This window comes from Solanum verrucosum, unplaced genomic scaffold (genome assembly GCF_900185275.1).
Source record: "Solanum verrucosum unplaced genomic scaffold, falcon-dt-bn FXZP01000051.1, whole genome shotgun sequence".
Taxonomy (NCBI): domain Eukaryota; kingdom Viridiplantae; phylum Streptophyta; class Magnoliopsida; order Solanales; family Solanaceae; genus Solanum; species Solanum verrucosum.
In genome coordinates this window covers 2879166-2888195 of record NW_026020110.1, presented here as the reverse complement: position 1 = coordinate 2888195, position 9030 = coordinate 2879166, and positions in this window count along the sequence as shown.

Here is a 9030-nt window from a genome sequence, read left to right as displayed (position 1 = left end):
TCTACGAGCTCCACTTGCAAGCCATATGTCATTTGATGGATCGTAGCTGGTGTGCATAGAATTCAAAGTTCAAAGGCCTACTGCAACTTTAACTCTACGAGAGCACAGTATGGATCGTATAAAGAACTAAGGTCCGTGGTCTGTACTTGTAGACCCCAAGTATGTTTTCTATATTTGTCTAACTGTTATGAAGACCTACAAAACCCTTCCACTGATCGTAGACGTGCCTACGGTCCATAGATGGGCTTCGTGAAGGCCTAGTGAACATAAAAATATCCAATCCGACCCACAACCCACAAGTTTAAAACCAAACATTTTTAATTTTCCCCAATTCCAATCTCCCAATAGTTACGTTCCCTCGTTCACTCCCCTTTCCCAACAATTACTCTTCCATCCCTTCCAACCATCACAACCCCTCACTCCCCTACCCTATAAACCCTTTCCCACTGTTCATCACCATATTTCATCCAAAATCCCCAAATCCTCAAACAAATCCTCTGAAATTCTGTGGGTCAATCACGTGGGCCTGTGAAGGGGAAATTGAGATCATTGAAGTTATATTTAATTGAACAACACTCACACAACATCAACTCGACACATTAAGGTATGAGTTTTGCATTAGCCATAGTTTTTTTTTTTGTCGAAATTGAGTTGCTAAACTCAACTTACGATTTAATTGAGGTGAACTATTTGAGTTTTAGTGGTAAACCCTAAGAATGATTGTGTTTGAGTGTGTCTGGAAGTTATTTTTATATGAATTGAAATTGATTCACTCGGCTCAGGATCGAAAAATTGATTTTTTTTGTATCTAAAAGCCTAAGGATGACAGTGATAAAGAGTTTGTTTGCCTACCAATGTTTATTTGTGCATATGAATCTAGGTTGGGCTTCTAGAATTACAAATTTGAAGGCATTGAAGTGATTTGGACATTAACCTAGGTAGTTCTCATGCCTACAAAGGTCTTCTATGGGCTGTGGTTCATTCCACCACCCTTAGTTACCCTTCATAGGAATAGCTTGAGGGTCCAGTGTTTGAAATATCAAATTCTTTGCCATTATGAGTGCCACCAATGAGTTGTAAAACCTTCTACAGTCCATAGATAACATTCGTGCATAGAGTCCTGAATGTATGAATTTAAAATATAGGATTATGAACATGTGAACGATTTGTAGAATCTTCTCTGACGCGTACATCAGCCTCGTAGTCCAATATATATATCAAACTCCAGTAGCTAAGTTTGGGAACTACAGTCTATAGTATATTTGATGGACCGTACTGTCAGTCCATAGTTCGAGCTTCTGAGACTTGATTTTAGGCCTGCCATCCTATGATAGGGTTCTACGGCTCGTAGTCTCTTCTACGGTCCATAGATACCCCCTCATAGGACCAAAAACAATAGATAACCTTTGATTTTTTTTTGTTTTCGTTGAGTTTCTTTTCTTCATTTTTGCTTTCTTACTTAGTGTATAGTATCTAAGAATTGGCCCGCAGGTACCACGCCTCCTAAAGGAAATCCGAAGTGTGGGGGAAAGGCCACCATACCATCTAAAAAGGTCGGTTCTCAGGTCAAGTCTGGATTGATGAACCATCAGATACTGAGTAGAGTGGGACATAGGATAATTACACTATCAAGTTGGATTCACTTGCCGATCCCCGTAACACTCAGAATACCAAACAACTGACACCGATGCCTGACTTGGTAAATGTTGCTGAACCCCCCTCACCTACTTCTCCTTAATCTGAAGAGGGAGAACAATCGTCGGGAGAAGAGAGTGGCAGTGAAGAGTCGGGATCACAATTCAAATCACGTTCCAACTCCAACACTTCACCTACAGCGTCAGCTTCATACGATGACCCACATGGCCCCGCTCAACCTGTACATGTAGAGGGGATGCCTAACATATGATATGTGCAAGGGATGTTTGAGATATACAAACAAGGGCTTGCACAAAATGATAAAGGAAAGTAAAATCGAGGCATTACTGAGGAACCTCGCATTGATAACACTCAAAATTACTCTAAAAACAATTAGAAGAATAAGCGGTCGTTGTCAATCAAATTACCCAAATAAGAGTCAGGGTTGAGTTCCACGAGGAGTGATGTAAGGATAAGAATTCAAAGAGGAAATTAAAATGTGAGTAATTCTTTTTAGTGATTAAAACGAGTGGGTGAATTATTCCCCCAATTTAATCAAGAAACTTCTGAATCAGTTATAAACAACTAACTAAATAAAACATGGGTTTAGACAATTTAGATTGAATCTAGGGTGTGGGGGTTTGCATTGATATTAACTAGGGGTATGATTGCTTGTTCAATAAAGCTCAACAACCATGGATAAGCTGGGTAATCATTAGTAACACTAATCGTCTTTCGATCTCATAACATTAGTTCATAGAATCTCTTTTTGGTCTTATCTATGTAATTCACAAATGAATCCATTACCTTTATTTTGCAACTAAAATCATCCCTAAGTTGCACACAATGAGTTAATCACACTCTTATTGACACACTCCTATTAGTCTTTTTCAAGCACCAATTGGAGATCTAAAGCAAGATTAAGATGGCCACTTTAATCCCTAAATTAAGTTCATCCTAAATAACTCAAATCCATGGATGAACAACAAAAAAAGAGCAAGGAAAAAGACCAACTAATTTAAATCAACACCCAATCCCATAATCACACCCCTAGAATTGGGGTTTTAGCCACACATCACAAAAAGCAAAGAGATACATATGATGTTAGCAACCATTAATGTGTTGAAATTAAGCAATAATATTCAACATCCACTTCGATTTAAATGTTTAATTGTCAATTACAAGATCAACCGAAACCCCAAAACTAAGAACTGAGATGAATACTCTATTTATCTATGTTTAAAGAAACCAAAAAGCTGTCAAAACATGCACTGAGGAACCTCGTATTGCTAACACTCAAAATTACTCTAAAAATGATTAGAAGAGTAAGCGGTCGTTGTCAATAAATTTACCCAAATAAGAGTCAGGGTCGAATCCCACAAGGAGTGATGTAAGGATAAGAATTCGAAGAGGAAATTAAAATGTGACTAATTCTTTTTAGTGATTAAAGCAAGTGGGTGGATTATTCCCCCAAATTTAATCAAGAAACTTCGGAATCAGTTATAAACAACTAACTAAAGAAAACTAGGTTAAGACAATTTCGATTGAATTTAGGATGTGGGGAGGTTTGCATTGATAATAACTAGGGGTACAATTGCTTGTTCAATAAAGCTCAACAACCATGGATAAGCTGGGTAATCATTAGTAATACTAATCTATTTTTTTAATCTCATAACATTAGTTCATAGAATCTCTTTTTGGTCTTATCTATGTAATTCACAAATGAACTCATTACCTTGCTTTTGCAACTAAAATCATCCCTAAGTTGCACACAATGAGTTAATCACACAGTCTTATTGGTTTTTTTCAAGCACCAATTGGAGATGTAAAGCAAGATTAAATTGGCCACATTAATCCCTAAATTAATTTCATGCTAAATAACTCAAATCCATGGATGAACAACAAAAAAAGAGCAAGGCAAATGACCAACTAATTTAAATCAACACCCAACCCCATAATCACACCCCCTAGAATTGGGGTTTTAGCCACACATCACAAAAAGTAAAGAGATGCCTATGATGTTAGCAGCCATTAATGTGTTGAAATTAATCAATAATCTTCAACATCCACTTCGATTTCAATCTTTAATTGTCGATTACAAGATCAACCGAAACCCCAAAACTAAGAACTGAGATGAATACTCTATTTATCTATGTTTAAAGAAACCAAAAAGCTGTCAAAACATGCACTGAGGAACCTCATATTGATACACTCAAAATTACTCTAAAAATGATTAGAATAGTAAGCGGTCGTTGTCAATAAATTACCCAAATAAGAGTCAGGGTCGAATCCCACAAGGAGTGATGTAAGGACAAGAATTCCAAGATGAAATTAAAACGTGACTAATTCTTTTTAGTGATTAAAGCAAGTGGGTGGATTATTCCCCCAAAATTAATCAAGAAACTTTAGAATCAGATATAAACAACTAACTAAAGAAAACATGGTTTAGACAATTTCGATTGAATCTAGGGTGTGGGGGTTTGCATAAATATTAACCAGGGGTACAATTGCTTGTTCAATAAAGCTCAACAACCATGGATAAGCTGGGTAATCATTAGTAATACTAATCTATTTTTTTAATCTCATAACATTAGTTCATAGAATCTCTTTTTGGTCTTATCTATGTAATTCACAAATGAACTCATTACCTTGCTTTTGCAACTAAAATCATCCCTAAGTTGCACACAATGAGTTAATCACACACTCTTATTGGTTTTTTTCAAGCACCAATTGGAGATGTAAAGCAAGATTAAATTGGCCACATTAATCCCTAAATTAATTTCATGCTAAATAACTCAAATCCATGGATGAACAACAAAAAAAGAGCAAGGCAAATGACCAACTAATTTAAATCAACACCCAACCCCATAATCACACCCCTAGAATTGGGGTTTTAGCCACACATCACAAAAAGTAAAGAGATGCCTATGATGTTAGCAGCCATTAATGTGTTGAAATTAATCAATAATCTTCAACATCCACTTCGATTTCAATCTTTAATTGTCGATTACAAGATCAACCGAAACCCCAAAACTAAGAACTGAGATGAATACTCTATTTATCTATGTTTAAAGAAACCAAAAAGCTGTCAAAACATGCACTGAGGAACCTCATATTGATAACACTCAAAATTACTCTAAAAAGATTAGAAGAGTAAGCGGTCGTTGTCAATAAATTTACCCAAATAAGAGTCAGGGTCGAATCCCACAGGAGTGATGTAAGGATAAGAATTCCAAGATGAAATTAAAATGTGACTAATTCTTTTTAGTGATTAAAGCAAGTGGGTGGATTATTCCCCCAAATTAATCAAGAAACTTTAGAATCAGATATAAACAACTAACTAAAGAAAACATGGTTTAGACAATTTCGATTGAATCTAGGGTGTGGGGGTTTGCATAAATATTAACCAGGGGTACAATTGCTTGTTCAATAAAGCTCAACAACCATGGATAAGCTGGGTAATCATTAGTAATACTAATCTATTTTTTTAATCTCATAACATTAGTTCATAGAATCTCTTTTTGGTCTTATCTATGTAATTCACAAATGAACTCATTACCTTGCTTTTGCAACTAAAATCATCCCTAAGTTGCACACAATGAGTTAATCACACACTCTTATTGGTTTTTTTCAAGCACCAATTGGAGATGTAAAGCAAGATTAAATTGGCCACATTAATCCCTAAATTAATTTCATGCTAAATAACTCAAATCCATGGATGAACAACAAAAAAAGAGCAAGGCAAATGACCAACTAATTTAAATCAACACCCAACCCCATAATCACACCCCCTAGAATTGGGGTTTTAGCCACACATCACAAAAAGTAAAGAGATGCCTATGATGTTAGCAGCCATTAATGTGTTGAAATTAATCAATAATCTTCAACATCCACTTCGATTTCAATCTTTAATTGTCGATTACAAGATCAACCGAAACCCCAAAACTAAGAACTGAGATGAATACTCTATTTATCTATGTTTAAAGAAACCAAAAAGCTGTCAAAACATGCACTGAGGAACCTCATATTGATAACACTCAAAATTACTCTAAAAACGATTAGAATAGTAAGCGGTCGTTGTCAATAAATTACCCAAATAAGAGTCAGGGTCGAATCCCACAAGGAGTGATGTAAGGATAAGAATTCCAAGAGGAAATTAAAATGTGACTAATTCTTTTTAGTGATTAAAGCAAGTGGGTGGATTATTCCCCCAAATTTAATCAAGAAACTTCGGAATCAGTTATAAACAACTAACTAAAGAAAACTAGGTTAAGACAATTTCGATTGAATCTAGGGTGTGGGGAGGTTTGCATTGATAATAACTAGGGGTACAATTGCTTGTTCAATAAAGCTCAACAACCATGGATAAGCTGGGTAATCATTAGTAATACTAATCTATTTTTTTAATCTCATAACATTAGTTCATAGAATCTCTTTTTGGTCTTATCTATGTAATTCACAAATGAACTCATTACCTTGCTTTTGCAACTAAAATCATCCCTAAGTTGCACACAATGAGTTAATCACACACTCTTATTGGTTTTTTTCAAGCACCAATTGGAGATGTAAAGCAAGATTAAATTGGCCACATTAATCCCTAAATTAATTTCATGCTAAATAACTCAAATCCATGGATGAACAACAAAAAAAGAGCAAGGCAAATGACCAACTAATTTAAATCAACACCCAACCCCATAATCACACCCCCTAGAATTGGGGTTTTAGCCACACATCACAAAAAGTAAAGAGATGCCTATGATGTTAGCAGCCATTAATGTGTTGAAATTAATCAATAATCTTCAACATCCACTTCGATTTCAATCTTTAATTGTCGATTACAAGATCAACCGAAACCCCAAAACTAAGAACTGAGATGAATACTCTATTTATCTATGTTTAAAGAAACCAAAAAGCTGTCAAAACATGCACTGAGGAACCTCATATTGATAACACTCAAAATTACTCTAAAAATAATTAGAAGAGTAAGCGGTCGTTGTCAATAAATTTACCCAAATAAGAGTCAGGGTCGAATCCCACAAGGAGTGATGTAAGGATAAGAATTCGAAGAGGAAATTAAAATGTGACTAATTCTTTTTAGTGATTAAAGCAAGTGGGTGGATTATTCCCCCAAATTTAATCAAGAAACTTTAGAATCAGTTATAAACAACTAACTAAAGAAAACATGGGTTTAGACAATTTCGATTGAATCTAGGGTGTGGGGGTTTGCATAAATATTAACCAGGGGTACAATTGCTTGTTCAATAAAGCTCAACAACCATGGATAAGCTGGGTAATCATTAGTAATACTAATCTATTTTTTTAATCTCATAACATTAGTTCATAGAATCTCTTTTTGGTCTTATCTATGTAATTCACAAATGAACTCATTACCTTGCTTTTGCAACTAAAATCATCCCTAAGTTGCACACAATGAGTTAATCACACACTCTTATTGGTTTTTTTCAAGCACCAATTGGAGATGTAAAGCAAGATTAAATTGGCCACATTAATCCCTAAATTAATTTCATGCTAAATAACTCAAATCCATGGATGAACAACAAAAAAAGAGCAAGGCAAATGACCAACTAATTTAAATCAACACCCAACCCCATAATCACACCCCTAGAATTGGGGTTTTAGCCACACATCACAAAAAGTAAAGAGATGCCTATGATGTTAGCAGCCATTAATGTGTTGAAATTAATAATAGAAATTAATCAATAATCTTCAACATCCACTTCGATTTCAATCTTTAATTGTCGATTACAAGATCAACCGAAACCCCAAAACTAAGAACTGAGATGAATACTCTATTTATCTATGTTTAAAGAAACCAAAAAGCTGTCAAAACATGCACTGAGGAACCTCATATTGATAACACTCAAAATTACTCTAAAAACAATTAGAATAGTAAGCGGTCGTTGTCAATAAAATTACCCAAATAAGTGTCAGGGTCGAATCCCTCAGGAGTGATGTAAGGAAAGAATTCCAAGATGAAATTAAAACGTGACTAATTCTTTTTAGTGATTAAAGCAAGTGGGTGGATTATTCCCCCAAATTTAATCAAGAAACTTCGGAATCAGTTATAAACAACTAACTAAAGAAAACATGGTTTAGACAATTTCGATTGAATCTAGGGTGTGGGGGGTTTGCATGATAATAACCAGGGGTACAATTGCTTGTTCAATAAAGCTCAACAACCATGGATAAGCTGGGTAATCATTAGTAATACTAATCTATTTTTTTAATCTCATAACATTAGTTCATAGAATCTCTTTTTGGTCTTATCTATGTAATTCACAAATGAACTCATTACCTTGCTTTTGCAACTAAAATCATCCCTAAGTTGCACACAATGAGTTAATCACACAGTCTTATTGGTTTTTTTCAAGCACCAATTGGAGATGTAAAGCAAGATTAAATTGGCCACATTAATCCCTAAATTAATTTCATGCTAAATAACTCAAATCCATGGATGAACAACAAAAAAAGAGCAAGGCAAATGACCAACTAATTTAAATCAACACCCAACCCCATAATCACACCCCCTAGAATTGGGGTTTTAGCCACACATCACAAAAAGTAAAGAGATGCCTATGATGTTAGCAGCCATTAATGTGTTGAAATTAATCAAATAATCTTCAACATCCACTTCGATTTCAATCTTTAATTGTCGATTACAAGATCAACCGAAACCCAAAACTAAGAACTGAGATGAATACTCTATTTATCTATGTTTAAAGAAACCAAAAAGCTGTCAAAACATGCACTGAGGAACCTCATATTGATAACACTCAAAATTACTCTAAAAACAATTAGAATAGTAAGCGGTCGTTGTCAATAAAATTACCCAAATAAGTGTCAGGGTCGAATCCCTCAGGAGTGATGTAAGGAAAAGAATTCCAAGATGAAATTAAAACGTGACTAATTCTTTTTAGTGATTAAAGCAAGTGGGTGGATTATTCCCCCAAAATTAATCAAGAAACTTTAGAATCAGATATAAACAACTAACTAAAGAAAACATGGGTTTAGACAATTTCGATTGAATCTAGGGTGTGGGGGTTTGCATAAATATTAACCAGGGGTACAATTGCTTGTTCAATAAAGCTCAACAACCATGGATAAGCTGGGTTATCATTAGTAATACTAATCTATTTTTTTAATCTCATAACATTAGTTCATAGAATCTCTTTTTGGTCTTATCTATGTAATTCACAAATGAACTCATTACCTTGCTTTTGCAACTAAAATCATCCCTAAGTTGCACACAATGAGTTAATCACACACTCTTATTGGTTTTTTTCAAGCACCAATTGGAGATGTAAAGCAAGATTAAATTGGCCACATTAATCCCTAAATTAATTTCATGCTAAATAACTCAAATCCATGGATGAA